At 48.7% G+C, this 16,877-nt stretch overlaps 1 protein-coding gene across 4 annotated transcripts in view; it reads right to left on the reverse strand.

The window, feature by feature from the left end:
- The window catches only part of SEMA6C (semaphorin 6C), a 127,049-nt gene extending 110,379 nt beyond the window's left edge, over positions 1–16,670 (reverse strand). For 2 of the 4 annotated variants that reach the window (XR_014163471.1, XM_081891361.1), the window contains exon 1: positions 16,351–16,670. The gene's annotated coding sequence lies outside the window, so the exon portion shown is untranslated. Of the gene's footprint in view, positions 1–12,307; positions 12,399–16,350 lie in introns of those variants that run through there. The other 2 variants (XM_081891363.1, XM_081891362.1) reach the window with 2 other exon arrangements.
- Between the last annotated feature and the right edge of the window lie 207 nt (positions 16,671–16,877).

A 16,877-nucleotide genomic window follows, 5' to 3' on the forward strand; every position in this document is an offset into this window, starting at 1 on the left:
AGAAGTGTGTGTGTGTGTGAGAGAGAGAGAGAGAGAGAGAGAGAGAAAGAAGGAAGGAAGGAAGGAAGGAAGGAAGGAAGGAAGGAAGGAAGGAAGGAAGGAAGGAAAGAAAGAAAGAAAGAAAGAAAGAAAGAAAGAAAGAAAGAAAGAAAGAAAGAAAGAAAGAAAGACACAGACTGTGTGTGAATGAGAGAGAAGAGGGACAGACAGATACAGCTATCTATTGATCGCTCAATCAATCTTGTTTGTCTGAGAGAGAAAGAGACAATGTGTGTCTTTGAGAGAATCAGTGTGTGTAAGAGAGATTTGTGAGTGAGTGAGTGAGTGAGATAGAGAGAGAGAAGGAACACAAGAGAACCCATCACTCCTAGTTTCCCTGTCCTCATCCTATTGTGCTTCGAAGAAAAAACACTCCCCACAACCCGCACGATGCTTTGTTGGAGGGTACCCCCCCGAACTGCGGCCTCCCAGCATCCCAGGCAAGCCGTCCTGAGAGTCATGGGAAGGGCCGGAGGTCCGGCGGCTGAGGCTGACCCTGCCATACTTTTGTCCCGCTGTTGCGTCCTTCTCCAGGCCCTCCGGGGAACTGCCGGCACAGAGCCTCCGTCCCGAGGGGACAGGGCGCAGGACTTTTCTGGGAACTGCTGCGTCCCCAACAGATGTTCGGGGAACCTCGGAGCTGCAAACTTTGCACCCTGTGCGCATCGGCACGTTCCAAAGTTTCCGAGTGTGGGAAAAACAGATCCCAGCATCTCCCAGGCAATCTGGGACACCTCGGGAGGAAAGCAGAAGGGGGTCTGTACATGCTTGTTTGCGTTTCTGGCACATAAAACCTGGCCAAATGTATATCACTGATCAGAGTTCAACACACACACACACACACACACACACCCCTCTCCAGATCTGAAATGCAGAGGTCTGCTTGTTTATTGTTTCTTGGCTTCATGCATCCATTGCTCTGAGTCGTACATCACCTTGCCAATAAAGGTCTGTATAGTAAAAGCTCTGGTTTTCCCAGTAGTGATGTATGGGAGTGAGAGCTGGACCATAAAGAAGGCTGATCGCCGAAGAATGGATGCTTTTGAATTCTGGTGCTGGAGGAGACTCTGGAGAGTCCCATGGACTGCAAGAAGATCAAACCGATCCATTCTTAAGGAAATCAGCCCTGAGTGCTCACTGGAAGGTCAGATCCTGAAGCTGCGGCTCCAAGACTTTGGCCACCTCATGAGAAGAGAAGACTCCCTGGAAAAGACCCTGATGTTGGGAAAGATGGAGGGCACAAGGAGAAGGGGATGACGGAGGACAAGATGGTGGGACAGTGTTCTTGAAGCTACCAGCATGAGTTTGACCAAACTGCGGGAGGCAGTGGAAGACAGGAGTGCCTGGCGTGCTCTGGTCCAGGGGGTCACGAAGAGGCGGACACGACTAAGCGACTAAACAACAACAAGATTCAGATGGGACCCGACGGGTCATCTAGCTCAACCCCCTGCTTTCGGTAAAAAGCAACTAAGAAGTATCTTCACTTCATCACTATCATCACTGTGATATAATAAATAGATTCCTGCTTTAGTGAAGTGAATTAAAAGTAGTAATAATAGTTCTGGAATTAGAATCAATTCCAATCTTTAGTTTTCGATTCCTTCAATTCACCTGTTTCTAACACCCCCATTGTGGTAGGCACAGACCTGCAAAAAAAGTCATTTTGCTGTGAATCAATTGAATCAATCCTTTTGAGGGCAGGGTTTTCGTGGAAAAGCAAAAACACGAGGAGTCCGATTCAGAGGGGACCCCCCCCAGGCCATCCTACTGACCCCGCTCCTACCTTGTGAGTAAATCTTGCAACTCCAGTGTCCTTGAGGATTTTTAATCAACGACACATGCAGTCGCTGGGATTGCTAATAATAATAATAATAATAATAATAATAATAATAATAATTAATTTATTTATACCCCGCCCATCTGGTTGGGTTTCCCCAGCCACTCTGGGTGGCTTCCAACAAAACACTAAAATACAACAACCTATTCAACATTAAAAGCTTCCCTAAAGAGGGCGGCCTTTAGATGTCTTCTAAAAGCTTGGTAGTTTTTTCTCTCTTTGACATCTGGTGGGAGGGAGTTCCACAGGGCGGGTGCCACTACCGAGAAGGCCCTCTGCCTGGTTCCCTGTAACTTGGCTTCTCGTAGGGAGGGAACCGCCAGAAGGCCCTCGGAGCTGGACCTCAGCGTCCGGGCAGAATGATGGGGGTGGAGACGCTCCTTCAGGTATACTGGACCGAGGCCGTTTAGGGCTTTCAAGGTCAGCACCAACACTTTGAATTGTGCTCAGAAACATACTGGGAGCCAATGCAGATCTCTCAAGACCGATGTTATATGGTCTCGGCGGCCACTCCCAGTCCCCAGTCTAGCTGCCGCATTCTGGATTAGTTGCAGTTTCCGGGTCATCTTCAAAGGTAGCCCCACGTAGAGCGCATTGCAGTGGTCCAAGCGAGAGATAACCAGAGCATGCACCACTCTGGCGAGACAGTCTGCAGGCAGGGAGGGTCTCATCCTGCATACCAGATGGAGCTGATAAACAGCTGCCCTGGACACAGAATGGACCTGCACCTCCATGGACAGCTGTGAGTCCAGAATGACTCCCAGGCTGCGCACCTGATCCTTCAGGGGCACAGTTACTCCATTCAGGACCAGGGAGTCCTCCACACCCACCCGCCCCCTGCCCCCCCAAAACAGTACTTCTGTCTTGTCAGGATTCAACGTGGTGTGTTTGTGTAGGTACCTCACCACGTGATTTGCCAAACCCAAACCACCTGTATTTTATTCACAAAACCAGAGGTAAAAAATGAGGCTTCAAAGGGGCAGTTGAACCAGGCTGTTTCCGGCACGGATCAGGCCCTTCCTCCTGGCTGCTCCCTCCTCACATCGCCACACATCCCAAGACCTACCGGCCACTTGGAGCTGGAGGACCTGATGAGCAAGCTATCTAATTTTATTATTTCCCGTATTAGAGGGGACCTCAGCTACACCCCACCGTCTGTTTTCTACACCCAAAAACCAGAGGGGATTTCCTTTCTCTCTCGATGGTGTGAAGGAGCCTCTGCACAACCGGAGAGTCTGCTTTTATAGGAAGAGTTTAAGCGCATGCACAACATCGTCCCGTAATAATCGCCTTTCCTTAAAGTTATACATGACCCATCTGGGCAAAAGCGAAAGGGGAGTGAGTGGAAGGTGCGGGGAGAAGCACAGGCAGAAAATATTCCCATAAAAAAAGGCATCAGGAATACTCTCGAGGAATTACTCAGCCATTTGTATGAAGGCCGGCGGGTAATTTCGGAGAAGGAAGTCGCCCAACCCCAGAATTGCCCAGAAGATTTTTGAGATTTAAAAACTATCCAACAAAAAGTAGCTATTGGGGGCTATTCCCAGGCCCAGGCAGGAAGTCAACAATGGCTCATTTGGTGATCCACAGGCCAAGAGGCTTTATTTATTCATTTTTGACAGTTCCTCTACCACTTTATGACTCTATAATCGGTTTAACTTCCCATTAGTGATGGATGGAAGTGAAAGCTGGACCATAAAGAAGGCTGATCGCCGAAGAATGGATCTTTTGAATTCTGGTGCTGGAGGAGACTCTTGAGAGTCCCATGGACTGCAAGAAGATCCAACCTCTCCATTGTGAAGGAAATCAGCCCTGAGTGCTCACTGGAAGGACAGATCCTGAAGCTGAGGCTCCAAGACTTTGGCCACCTCATGAGAAGAGAAGACTTCCTGGAAGAGACCCTGGTGTTGGGGAAGATGGAGGGCGCAAGGAGAAGGGGACGACAGAGGACGAGATGGTGGAACAGTGTTCTAGAAGCTACAAACATGACTTTGACCAAACTGCGGGAGGCAGTGGAAGACAGGAGGGCCTGGCATGCTCTGGTCCAGGGGGTCACGAAGAGTAAGACACGACTAAATGACTAAACAATGACAAAAATCGGTTTACAAGGAACGCGAGACCATAGGAACTAATTCGGTTAAAATCCGGGAAGTGCCCCAGCAGGCCCTGAGTGTGAGAGCAGCCCGCTCCCCACCTCTGTTTTCCAAGCCTTTCAGTTTACGCAACCCATCATAGCTATGCTGAGGCCAGAGATCAAAGAGTCATAGATTGGAAGGGACCCCAAGGGTCATCTAGTCCAACCCGCCCAGCGTGGCTATCGAACCCACAACCCTGGGATTAAGAATCATCCCGACTGTGGCCTGCGCCTCAGGCCCAGCGCTCTCCCTCTCTCCCACAGCCGGCGTCCTCTTTAATTGGGAATTCAAGCCACGTGGCGGCGGCAGACGCCGATTCAATTTCTCCCCTCAGTCACCTTTTTAATAAAATTATGATGAACAATCCGAGGCCTTAAAATAGAAAGTGAGGAAGGAGAGGGAGAGGGAAGAAAGAAAGAGAGGAGCCTTCTTTTTCACCAAACCGTTCCACAGTATTTCTTTTTGGGGGGTAAGTGCAAGAGAATTTACCCTTCGATTCTACCCCCCCCCTTCCGCAATCTCAGCAGACTAACTCTGCAAAGGCTAGGGAGAGGCGAAAATCTAAGGGGGGGAGAGAGCAATCGCCAGCAGAGAAAGGCCACCCCCACTTTAAAATAAAAATAATAATAATAAAAGCTCCCTCCTAATCTTCACTTTGCCTTTGGCTCCTTTTCCTCTTCCCGGTGGGATATTCGTCTGGCTTGATTAGCAATTAACGATGCAGAAATCAGCTGTCACTCGTTAACGGCGCAACTGGAATGAGCCAGTTGAGATGTTCTCTTCTGCACACCAGCTTATTTGTAATTATTTTTGAAAGTAAGAAATAAAAAAATGGCTTCCACAGTGAGCCTTGCTGGCATCGAACACCACCCACCTTCCTCCTGCTGCTGCCTGCTCCCACAAACTGGGCCATGATCCGAACTCAGGATCCTTGCTCCCAAGAAAGGTGTCGGGTTTGGAGAACAACTCTGTTCCCGAGTGACCCTAGAACATGTGCAGAGGACGGCGGGCCAAGACGACTGAGGCTCTGGAAGCCACGCCTGATGAGGAATGGTTGAAGGATGGAGGGATGCTTAGCCTGGAGAAGACAGAGAGGTGATAAGATGGCCGTGTTCAAATATCTCAAGTAGAAGATGGAGCAAGCTAGTTTCCACCGGCTCCAGAGGGCAGGACTTGAACCCAGGTTACAAGAAAGGAGATTCCAGCTAAACACCAGGAAGAACTTTCTGAGGGTAAGAGCTGTGTGATGGTGGAACAGTCTCTCACGGTTGACTCTCCTTCCTTGGAGGTTTTTAACCAGAGGTGGGGTTGCCATCTGTCATGGATGCTGAGATTCCTGCATTCAAGCGGGTTGGTCTAGATGACTGTGTAGGTCCCCTTTCAGCTCTATAGTTCTGTGATTCTCAAGTCACAAGGTGGTTGGATTGGTCTCAACCAGGGCCATGGCCTTTTCAGTACTGGCCCCGACTTGGTGGAACGCTCTGTCACAAGAGACCAGGGCCCTGCAGGACTTGACATCTTTCCGCAGGGCCTGCAGGACAGAGCTGTTCCGCCTGGCCTTTGGTTTGGACTCAGTCTGACCCTTACGTTTCCCTCCCCTTATGGTATTGATCTATGGGCTACTTTTAAAATGAGGCTGCATTTAAAGTGCATTTTAACCTGTATTTTAAATTGTGGGGGTTTTTTTTTCTTTTTCTTTTTCCCCTATCATGTTTACTGTCATTTTATTGGTGTTAGCCGCCCTGAACCCGGCTCTGGCAGGGTATAAATAAAATTTATTATTATTATTATTATGACCCGATCCCATAGCTGTCAACTTTTCCCTTTTCTTACGAGGAATCCTATTCGGAATAAGGGAATTACCCTTAAAAAAGGGAAATGTTGACAGCTATGCCCGATCCTCAGAGCTGCTTTTGAGATGAAGAGGGCCTTTAGGAGCTCAGCAGTGGTGGCATAGGAGAGAGCCTTCTTTGTGGTGGCCCCTAAATTGTAGGAATCTCTCCGCTAGCGTTGCACCTGGTGCCTTCATTTTACAGCTTTCGATTAATGCTGATGTCGCCCCTCTCTGACCCCTGAGATATGTGTTTTTAGGAAACTACTCCGTTCTCCGGGCTGTAACTGGTTTCAAACTTTTTTTAATGTTAGGTCTTAAATGGCTGCCACACTCCCTGGGACCTCAGAGTGAAGGATGGGTAAGAAATCAAAATAATTAATAATAATAATCTTGCTCCACCCACTTTGCCTCTGGCCCCACCCACCACCCACATGTGGCCCCCAGAAGGTTGGCCAGAACAGAATGCGGCCCCAAGATTCCCTGACCTAAGAGGATCGCAGTGAGGCGATCACACAGCCAGAGCGGCAAAAATTATAATTAAGGGTTTTGGGCGCCTTGAACGCCAGCAGGGCAGGAGATCTTGTGCAGACTGCGGTCTATTTCAGCACATATCGGGAAGCAGATTCTCAGAGGGCAGGGATGATTACTTGGTGTGTGTTTTTCGGAGGGAGAGCTGCGAATGGAGAGATCAGAAGGAAAAGGAAATGCAGAACAGCAAAGACAGAGATATAATTACATAACGAACAGCAATATTTCACCGCCGCTTCAATATTCAAAAGCTGGTCGGCGGAGGGGGGGGGGCAGATTTTAGCCTCCCAGGATACTCTGCAAATTTCCTTAAAGTGGCCACCCTGGAGCAAAGGAACTTCAAAGAGAGGCTGCCAAGTGAAACTGCTGAATTATAAAGCACCCAGAGGTTTGGTGTGATCATTTATGACCTGAGAATGAAGTGTTATTAGCGTGTTGCCTGGGTCGGTTGGCTTACCAATGCCAGGACACCTGCATTATCAACAACTTTTTTTGTTCCCTGTCTGCGTTTTTCTGCTTTTCCCCCCTGACCTCGTTGTTTTCCAACCTTCCATGCCTCCACCTCAGCCCTGTAGGGCTGACCTTAAAAGCCCTAAACGGCCTCAAAGGCCCAGTATACCTGAAGGAGCGTCTCCACCCCCATTGTTCTGCCTGGACACTGAGGTCCAGCACCGAGGGCCTTCTGGTGGTTCCCTCGCTGCGAGAAGCCAAGTTGCAGGGAACTAGGCAAAGGGCCTTCTCGGTGGTGGCACCCGCCCTGTGGAACATCCTCCCAGCAGATGTCAAGGAAATAAACAACTATCTGACTTTTGGAAAACATGTGAAGGCAGCCCTGTTTAGGGAAGCTTTTAATGTTTGATGGATTACTGTATTTTAATATATTGTTGGAAGCTGCCCAGTGTGGCTGGGGAAGCCCAGCCAGATGGGAGGTGTATAAATAATAAATTATTATTATTATTAATTGAAACATCAAGGGTCTCCCCCCGAAACAGCAGCACTCAAGACATCAAGATATTTGATCCCCGTTCCCTGTAAGGGACTCTCCACTCGGTAACAAAAGCAGGCAGACACCGATGTACTGGAGACCTCCCAAATTTCGACAGAGGCGAAAAAAAGATGATTGGAGAGGTTCTATCAGCTTTCCAAAACTCAACTCAAGTCCGATTGATTCCCTGACTTTCTGCTCCCCAAACCGCCAGTTGCCCCTCCTCGGTCTTTGGGCCCCTCCTCGTCCTCCTGCCCGAAATCTATATAAGCAACATCAATTGTTGCAGAAATTATTAACCTTGCAGCTCGTTCAACACATATCGATCCGTAAGCTTGTTCGATGCAGCCTTAATGCTACGAGAAAAGGCACTGGGATTTCCCATCCATTCAAAGCCCAGGACTTAATTCACGCCCCGGGTGCGGTTCATGAATCTTCGATGCTCCAGCTTAACCCTGGCCCATCCAGGGATTAAAAGAAGAAGAGGGTCCCTGAGAAAGTGCAGAGTGCACTTCCACTGGAAAACCGGGAAGAGTCCACACACATGCAGAATTGTGATGGCCTGGGAATCCGATTCAGAGGCTGAACCGGAGGAATCCCAGCCTGCACAGGAGTCCCCGCCTCCAGGGCCGGCTAAACTGGGGCGGGGCCTTGATTCTGAAGCGCCTACACCTGTGCCGGATCCTCAGGGGCAGGCATCAGGTGAGTCCACTATGGCTCCAGAGGTGGTTGAGGACTCAGTGCCTACAGGTGAGTCTCCCCCTGGGCCCAGTAACCCTTCAGCCTCTCCTGAACTGCAGAGGCTCAGGGCAGAGAGGCGGAGGGAACTGGTTTCTCCCAGGAGGAGTGCTCGCCTTAAGGCCAGGAGAGGCGGGTCTCCTGGGGGCCGGGACCACCCCTGGCCTCAGAGAAGATAAAGGCCAGTCAGCCCGGTCCCAGGTTGCGGGAGCAACGTCGCTGATGAGCTGTTTCGGCCAGCATCCAGTCCTGTTTCCCCCAGAGTTCCTGTCCTTGCCCGGCTTCCCGCTGTGGACCCCACTTCGCCCGAGGAGGACAGTCCGCCGACCCTCAACTCAGGTCCTGGACCTCGCCCCACGGTAACCTCCCCCCTGGACCAGCACAAGAATTAGGGGAACAGCCCACAGGAGGACCTAAAAGCCTGAGAAAGAGAGAAAGAACTGGGTTCAAATCCCCACTCTGCCATGAAGTTATTTTCCCTGGACCTTCGACTAGTTGTAAACTCACTCAGCCTCACCTACCTGACAGGGTTGTTGTGGGAAATAAGAGAGGAGGGAGGGAGGAACCATGGAGGGAAAAGCAGGATGCGAATGCAACAAATAAATAAATTATCCCATTTTTGTTTCCGTTTTTCAAGGAACTACAAAATTAAAGCACGCTTTTAAAACTGTTGCACCGAGTACGAAAAGTTTTCGCCTTGCTCACGGCCCCGATCTTACTCTTTTCTTGGGAGAAAGGGATTTTGAAAATAAATAAATAAACAGACGAGCCGCCAAAACGTCAGCCTTATCCCCAAATTAATCGCAGGAGCGGATAGCGAGCCACCAGCAGCGAAAAGCCCCTCACGGCATCTCAGCGTCGCTTGACAGAACGAGGGCAATGGACCCTTCAGATTAAGTGAGGAGCAACAGCCTCCCCCCTATTCTCTGCAGAAACCAAGGCGATTAAATTCCCCTCTCGCCCAAATCCCTGCTACGAAACATTCCAGGGGAAAGCTTCCTTAAGTAACCTTTCAAAACTTTAAAACGGGGAGCCTGTGGCCAGCAGGCTCAGTGGGCAGTTGAGAGTCCAGCAACCTCCTTCGGGGGCTATGGGGTCATCATTCCTGCTTTAAAAACTACTGCTAAGGCAGGCTAGGGAAGAAAATGGACGGCAAATAGGATTTTAAAACAACTTTCCAGCTAGTTTTTCCGAGCACGCTGCTAGCAGGAAACAGAGGGATGTTTTCACAAACCTTGCCCGTAAAAATTGTGTGTATCTGTGGGTTGTGTGTGTGGATAGGGGGTTGTGCCTTTGCTGGATCTGCTCACCAAACTTCCTGCCATTCCCCCCCATTAACCCCCCCACAAGTTTCCCCTTCCCACCCCAAGCTTGCTTTCCACCTTCCCAACCCCACTGCTTCATGCCGCGTGACGACAGCCTTCAGTTTTTATGCATATAGGCATAGAAAGCGACTTAGGGGAGCGGTACCTCGATTTTTTTCCTTCGTAATTAACTCCCCCTCTCCTAGCAATCCTTCTGCACTTAAAGCAGGCAAAATTCCACAGGTGCGTTTTTTTTCGCAAGGGGCTCTATTCAAGGGAAAAGCTTCATCCACAGGATTTCTTTGGAGGGCAACTGAACTGGTGGGAAAGTATGCAAGCATCCAGATCAAACTGCACTCTTCGTCATCACACCCCCTGCTTCCACTTGGCACCCCACCCCTGGAGGAAGGAGAGAAGCTGGAGGTTAACCGTCTGGAACTGGGACCCCTCCCCTGGCAAATGACACCTCTCAAAATACGGCTAAAGTTGGTAGAGCATGAGACCCTTAATCGTGGGTTCAAGAACCCTTTTGTTGGGAAAAGATTCCTCCTTGCAATGGGTTGGACTAGCAGTGGTGTCCAAACTTTTTTCACAGAGGGCTAGATTTGATAAAGTGAAGGGCTGTGAGGGCCGACCAAAGTAGTTTTGTTTTTTTTTAAGGATTTTGTAAGGATTGAAGTTGTTGAGGTTTTTTAGGATTTTACCCCAGGAAATCAACCGCCACAGGGGCCAGATGAAACCGACCGGCGGGCCGGATTAGGCCCCCAAAACAGACTTTGGACATGACCCACATGGCCCCTTCCAACTCAACAGTTCTTCAACTCTATGATCCCCTGATTAAAATAACTAAGTAAAAGTGAAGCTTTGTGGATTACCACAGTTTACTAGAGCAGAAGCCGAGAGCTTTGAGTTTTATTTACTTCACAAAATTTGGGGCTGCTTGATTGTAAGAAAACCTCTCAGCGGTTTGCAAGAAAACCTCTCTGGAGGCCACCACAATGGCCCTACTCAGAGGTGACCCACTTAAATAATCAAAGGTGTAACTCTTGAGAATACTAATTTCAATGGGTGGTTTCCAACTAAGTTCTGCTTAGCGTGAACCCATTGATACGGATGGATCTAAGTTATTCGTGTTAGTTAATGGGTCTTCTCTGAGCCAGCGGCTTTGCTTTGAATAGAACTTCGTCGGAGACAAATGTAAGTCGCCTTAGGTGAAAATCACAGTCTCCCAGCCTAAACTACGCCGCAAGGGTGTTGTACGGCTGGAGTGTGGACTCTGGCCGTTTGGAGGAAATATTTTGAAAGCGAACACTTACAAAAGGGGCTGGTTCTCTATTAACCTTTTATAAAAAATCAAAACCGGAAGGCGCTGCTTGAGGAATTCACTTTCAAGCATAAAAATCTTCAAGTTTATCTACCGCTCTTTCAAACAGGCAGAACATTCCCTTATTCCCATCGACAGCCTTACAAAAACACCCCTGTGAGGTAGGCCTGCGATGTTTGAATGCATTTGTTCAACAGGTTAAAAACGAACATGGAACACCATCCCCCCAAACACACTTTCCAGGGTGTCCACACTGCCAAGATTTAAGATGAAGAGACAATAGACAACTTGAATCAATAAAAACAATAACAGCATAGTGGCCCCACCCTCCAAAGTTCTCAAAATCTCAGCAAAGTAATAAAACAGCTCCATAGAATCCTAGAACTGTAAGAGGCCACAAGGATCATCTAGTCCAACCCCCGGCGATGCAGGAATCTTTTGAGGCTGAAACTCCCAACCCTGAGATTAAGAGTCTCATGCTCTACCGACTGAGCTATCGCCTGTCAATAACCAGTAAAACAAGTTATTAGAAAGCAGAACCACAAAATGTGGAGCAGAACAAAAACAAGCCTTTGGGGTTCTCCTGAATGCCCATGCAGAGGAGGCCCACACACTCTCCTCCTTTCTAGGGAAGGTATTGAAAGCCACAGGAGGCCACCACAGAGAAGTCCCTGTTTTATTTCCCTATGAACGAGAGCCTGCGATGAGGTCTGTGGCAGAGGCAACGGCAGGACCCAGGAGCTGCAGGCAAGGCTAGTGTTACTCAAAAAAGTCCACTGCCCCCTTGGCGCCATAAACTCATCCCCTTACCCTATAAAAAGCATTATTTGTTGCATGTTGCTTTGGGCTGCCTTGGGCAAATTTAAGCAATGTACAAATTTAATTAAATAATAATAATTCGGAATAGCAGTTTGCACGACTCACCAGGGAAGATAACAACACGACGACATTCAGGACAATTAACTGCACCTTTGTTCAAAATCCAATTAAAACTATTTAGCTTAGTTCAACCGAACTGATGAATTCGATCCAGTGCCACCAGCTTCTCAAAGTCTGATAGTCATTTAGCAGGAATCTTCGATGTCACATTTACTAACTGCTGTACTTCAACGCGCGGTAAATTCTTAATGCGATGGTTGGGCTTGATGGAGAAATAGCAGTTTCCCCCAGGTCTGGTTTAAAGCCACGTAGCAGGAGACTCGAATCACCACCTCCAGTCCCCTTGCTTCTAAGTGCCCCCCTAAATTATCCCACCGCCCCCCCAAGGCAGGACTGATCAGTCCGGGAACCACTGAAACAGGCCCATCAAAATCAATGGGCATCACCAACTTAGGTTCCTTCATTTCAATGGGTCTACTTAGAAACGTATTTGGATACAAGCCCTGGGTCATCCGACCAGTCCTAGGGGGCTAGGGCTGTGATTGCACCCCCTGTCAAAGGGGTGAGATCACTCCCCCATTTCTCCCATAACCGCCCATGGACACAAACACCCACCCAGTTTATAACTTCTCTGACAATTAAGAGAGTGCAAATCTGACACATACAAAAAACCTCAAACCACCTGCTGATACGATCTGATAAACCTTTCCAGAAGTTGCCACAGAAAAGACACTCTGCCCGTGCTCAGAGACACTGCCTTGGGTGGTGTTCCCTGTATTTCTGGGGCTGAATGCTCTGCTGGGAACTGGGTTCTGACTAAAGTTCAAAGCAAGCCCCATGCTGTCTTATAACATCACCGTCATCAGAATTTATTATTTATACCACGCCCATCTGGGTGGCTCTCAACAGAACATTAAAAACGCGATAAAAGATCAAACATTAAAAACTTCCCTAAACAGGGCTGCCTTCAGATTTCTTCTAAAAGTCAGAGAGTTGTTTATTTCCTTGACGTCTGGTGGGAGGGCATTCCACAGGGTGGGCGCCACCACCGAGAAGGCCCTCTGCCTGGTTCCCTGTAACTTCGCTTCTCGCAATGAGGGAACTTCCAGAAGGCCCTCAGAGCTGGACCTCAGTGTCCGGGCTGAACGATGGGGGTGGAGACGCTCCTTCAGGTATAAAGGGACCCATGACCATTAGGTCCAGTCGTGGCCGACTCTGGGGTTGTGGTTTTCATCTTGCTTATTGGTCAAGGGAGCCAGTGTACAGCTTCCGGGTCATGTGGCCAGCAGGACTAAGGCGCTTCTGGCAAACCAGAGCAGTGCACGGAAACGCCGTTTGCCTTCCCGCTGGAGCGGTACCTATTTATCTACTTGCACTTTGACGTGCTTTTGAACTGCTAGGTTGGCAGGAGCAGGGACCGAGCAATGGGAGCTCACCCCGTTGTGGGGATTCGAACCGCCGACCTTCTGCTTGGCAAGCCCTGGGCTTTGTGTGGTTTAACCCACAGCGCCACCCGCGTCCTTCAGGTATACATTACTATTATTCCTCAGGAGCAAAGTTTCTGGAAAGCTACTATTGCCATTCATTTCACACGGGCAGATGGAGTATCAGTGGCTGTACAGATGTTGTTGGGCTGGCTCAGGGATGGTGGTGGGGTTTGGAATATGCCAACATCTGGAGGACCAGGCCACAGGTGCCTCTCCATCCTTGGGACAGTTTAGCAACCTCTGCAGTGATCTATACAACACGCCCACAGGGTTAGGCCCATCTCCGGTGTATTCCACACTCCCCACCTGGAATTAACACACCATCTCAGCCCTCAGTTGCCATCTCTGTCGCAAAGACCAGGTGGGAATGAATGAGGTTCTGGAAGGGATGGGAACCTCCAGCTCAGAAGACAAAACCTAATGGCAGCAAGAGTCTTGTTAGCACAAGGATGGAAGAATGAGGAAATCCCAACGAAAGAACAATGGCAAGAAAAACTGATGAACTATGCGGAATGGGCTAAAGTGACATACAAACTGTGTGATGAGGATGACTTCAAGGAAGAACGGGAACTTTTTCCAAATGACCTAAAAAGACAACAGAATGATCTGGACTCTTTGGCACGTTTTGAATGAACATCCACAAATTTATTAGTTGAACATATAATAGACAAGGAGGACTATTTGAAAAGTATTTGTGAAGATCAGAGGACGTTTGTAGGTTTGCAAGAAGTTTTGTGAGGAGTATTATTGGAAGATTTGCAAAAATGGAGAAAGGGAAAGATGATTTGTTAAGAGATGTAAAGGCAATATAAAGTTAAGAAATGCATAAGGAGTGGTTAAAAGAGTGGATCATCAGAGGTGCTGATGGAAGTCTAAAAAGATTGTATAAGTGATAAGTTTTGTGGTACATTTTATAATTTATATGTTAAAATCAATAAAAATTATTTTTTTAAAAAAGAACATATGATAGACAAGGCAAGGATACGTACAATTTTATAACATGCAGAGAACAATATGGGTAAAAACAACAGAGAGGGGAGCTGAGGGGGAATGGGAAAAAAATAATGTAACTGATTATTTGGACTGATGATTTGTTATGTTGTTTAATAAAAAAAATATTTTTTTTAAAAAAAAAAGAAGACAAATCCTAATGAGGGCGTGCTCAGAAGTCAGCCCCGCAAAGAATTTGGCAAGGTTTGTGCACATCAGAAGAGCCCCATATCAGGAACAGGTAAAGGAGGGCCCTTTCAAAGATCTTTTCTGCCTTACTACCAGGAACATCAGGACTGCCTTCCACGGAGTCCATCTACCTCAGCATTCCCTGCACTGACTGGCAGCAGCTCTCCAGAATTCCAAGCATTTCCCAGTTCTACCAGATGCTGCAAATCACAGGAGGGGGAGAGAGTTCTCTTGAACTCGGGTCCAGCTGGGGGGTGGGGGGCGCTTCCCAAAGAGGCATCTTTTAGAATTTTAGAAGACTGTCTGAAGGCAGCCCTGCTTAGGGAAGTTTTTAACGTTTGAAGTTTTATTTTGTTTTTAACGTTCTGTCGAAAGCCGCCCAGAGTGGTTGGGAAGACCCCAGCCAGATGGGCGGGGTAGAAATAATAATTTATTTATTTATCATCATCATCATCATCTGGTTGGCCACTGGGAGAACAGGAGGCTGTAGAAGCTCACCCCCCCCACACTTTGTCCTGATCTCCAGATTCTTCAACTCAACTCAGGGAAAAACACATCAAAATTAAAACTCATTTCGTTCCGCAACATTTATATACCGCTCCGTTGCATTAAAACACAAAACAAAACCAACCCCTCATCTAAGCGTTTACAAACAAAAGATGAACCAAAGTTTGCCAAGTCTATTTACCGCAAAAGGTCTACTCAGAGTAGGGCTAGCATTGGATTCAACCCTTTCTGTGTGTGTGTGTGTGTGTGTGTGTCACACACACACACTTTTTCTTGGATTCTGGCAGTCCCAGAAGTCAGCTGAGCCTACTTTGTCCAAGATCAATGCCACAAAAAGAGTTTCAGAGCTGGCTCCTTTGACTGTGCCTCCTCCCCTTTTCCCCTCTCCAGCTACGAAGGGAGCTCAGTTACAATTCTCCAGCTGTGTGAGTTTTGGCTTCACTTAATTGTTTCAAAACAAGAGTTTTTTTGGCCGCAGGATGGGAGTCCTGGAACTCCAGCCAACTCCACACACACACACACACACACACACACACACACTTTTTCTCTGTGTGTTGTTTGCCCCCTTAAGCGCACGCACACACACCAAAATAATAGCCTGTTTATTTGGGGAGGAAAGGAGAGCCCGACTGGAAAACAAGCTCGTGGCTCGATCCCTTGAAAGTAAAATCCGAAGTCCCCCAAGAAGACAAGAGACATAATTCGAGGATCTCAGCTCCTGCCCGTAACCACCACCACTTCCTCCTCCCTGCCTTTCTCGGAGGAGAAGTTTCCAAGCCAAGAGCAACAACGGAGCCGAAAGCCAAAGCAACAGGACTGGAAGTTCACCAGGTATAATTTCGCCGTCAGCAGCTCTGGGCGAAATTTCGGACCAGGAAATCGACTTACGAGGCGCTTTGGGTGCCAAACAGTGGCGGAAGCTGGGCGAAGGAGTCGTGCAAAACAGAATATTAACAGAAACACTAAACAGAACGCAATATAAATTCGTGTATTCATTCCTTTACGATTTTGTATGCGATTTTGGCTTAACACCCAACCAGTTATTGGTTACTATTACGGACACTGCAATTGAGCTATGATGAGGGTGGGTTTTTTTTTTTGGAAAAGTGACGTTTGTTCTTCTTGTTGTCAAACATCTAATGCAATTTTTTTTATTAAAAAAAGTGCGTGCGTTTATTTATTTATTTAAAAGGGGGGTGGGCAATGAAATCGACCAGCTTCTAAAGTTGAAACTGAGGGGGGGAGGTGGGTTTCTGTTTCGCGATCCTCGGAGTGGATCGGAACTGACGCGCAAAGAGAGAGGGCGCGCGCTGGTTTGGGGGCTACAGGAGAATGGTTTGTTGTATTTTAGGAAGGTTGAAGAGCGGGTTGAGGGTTTTTTTCCCTTTTTTTTCTTTTTTGGGGTGACTAGATGCAAGCCACCCCGCGCGCCAGCCGCCGCCGCCGCAGCAGCGAAAAGACCATCGCCAGAGCGCGCTTGGCAATGCAAGCCCCAAGCGCATCCTCGCCAAAAGAATGCCACCCGCCTCCCGGAAAGAAGAAAGAAAGAAAGAAGGAGAGAGATGTTGCCTTACCTTGGGAATCCAGGAGCTCCTTTCGTCGCCTCTGCAGAGGAGAAGGGATGGGGCGAACCGTCCGAGGGGAGGGAAGAAAGAGAGGGGTTCTGAAAAGGCAGAGCCAGTACAAAAATAATAATAAAGGATCAATCTGGTGCAAGATTCTCTGCGCGCCTGGAGAGGACTTAAAGAATTAGATGCCTTGCGTGGAGCTCCGATGGCTGAGCTGGAGGAAGGAAAGGCATAAGGCAGGGGTGGGGGGAGAGAGAGGGGGGAAAAGAGGTGGAGAGACGGCGAGAAAGCTTACAAACAAAGCCCCTGGCAAGGCACAGGCTCGTAACTCAACGCCCCAGCGCAGGCCAGCCCGCCCCTTGCAGCAGGGCGCGCCAATCTGCGCCGGGCGCCCTTGCGCGCAGCTCCGCCTCGCCTCGCCCGGCCCGGCCAGGCCCGCCTTCGCCTCCCTCCGCCGCCAAAGCCGGGATCGGGGCCTCCGGAGGCAGGAGGCAGGACCTGGGCACGGGGAGCAAGAGGGTCCGGGTGACCTT

The sequence above is a fragment of the Podarcis melisellensis genome, assembly GCF_964234715.1.
Source record: "Podarcis melisellensis genome assembly, chromosome: 16".
In the NCBI taxonomy this organism is placed as follows: Eukaryota; Metazoa; Chordata; class Lepidosauria; order Squamata; family Lacertidae; genus Podarcis; species Podarcis melisellensis.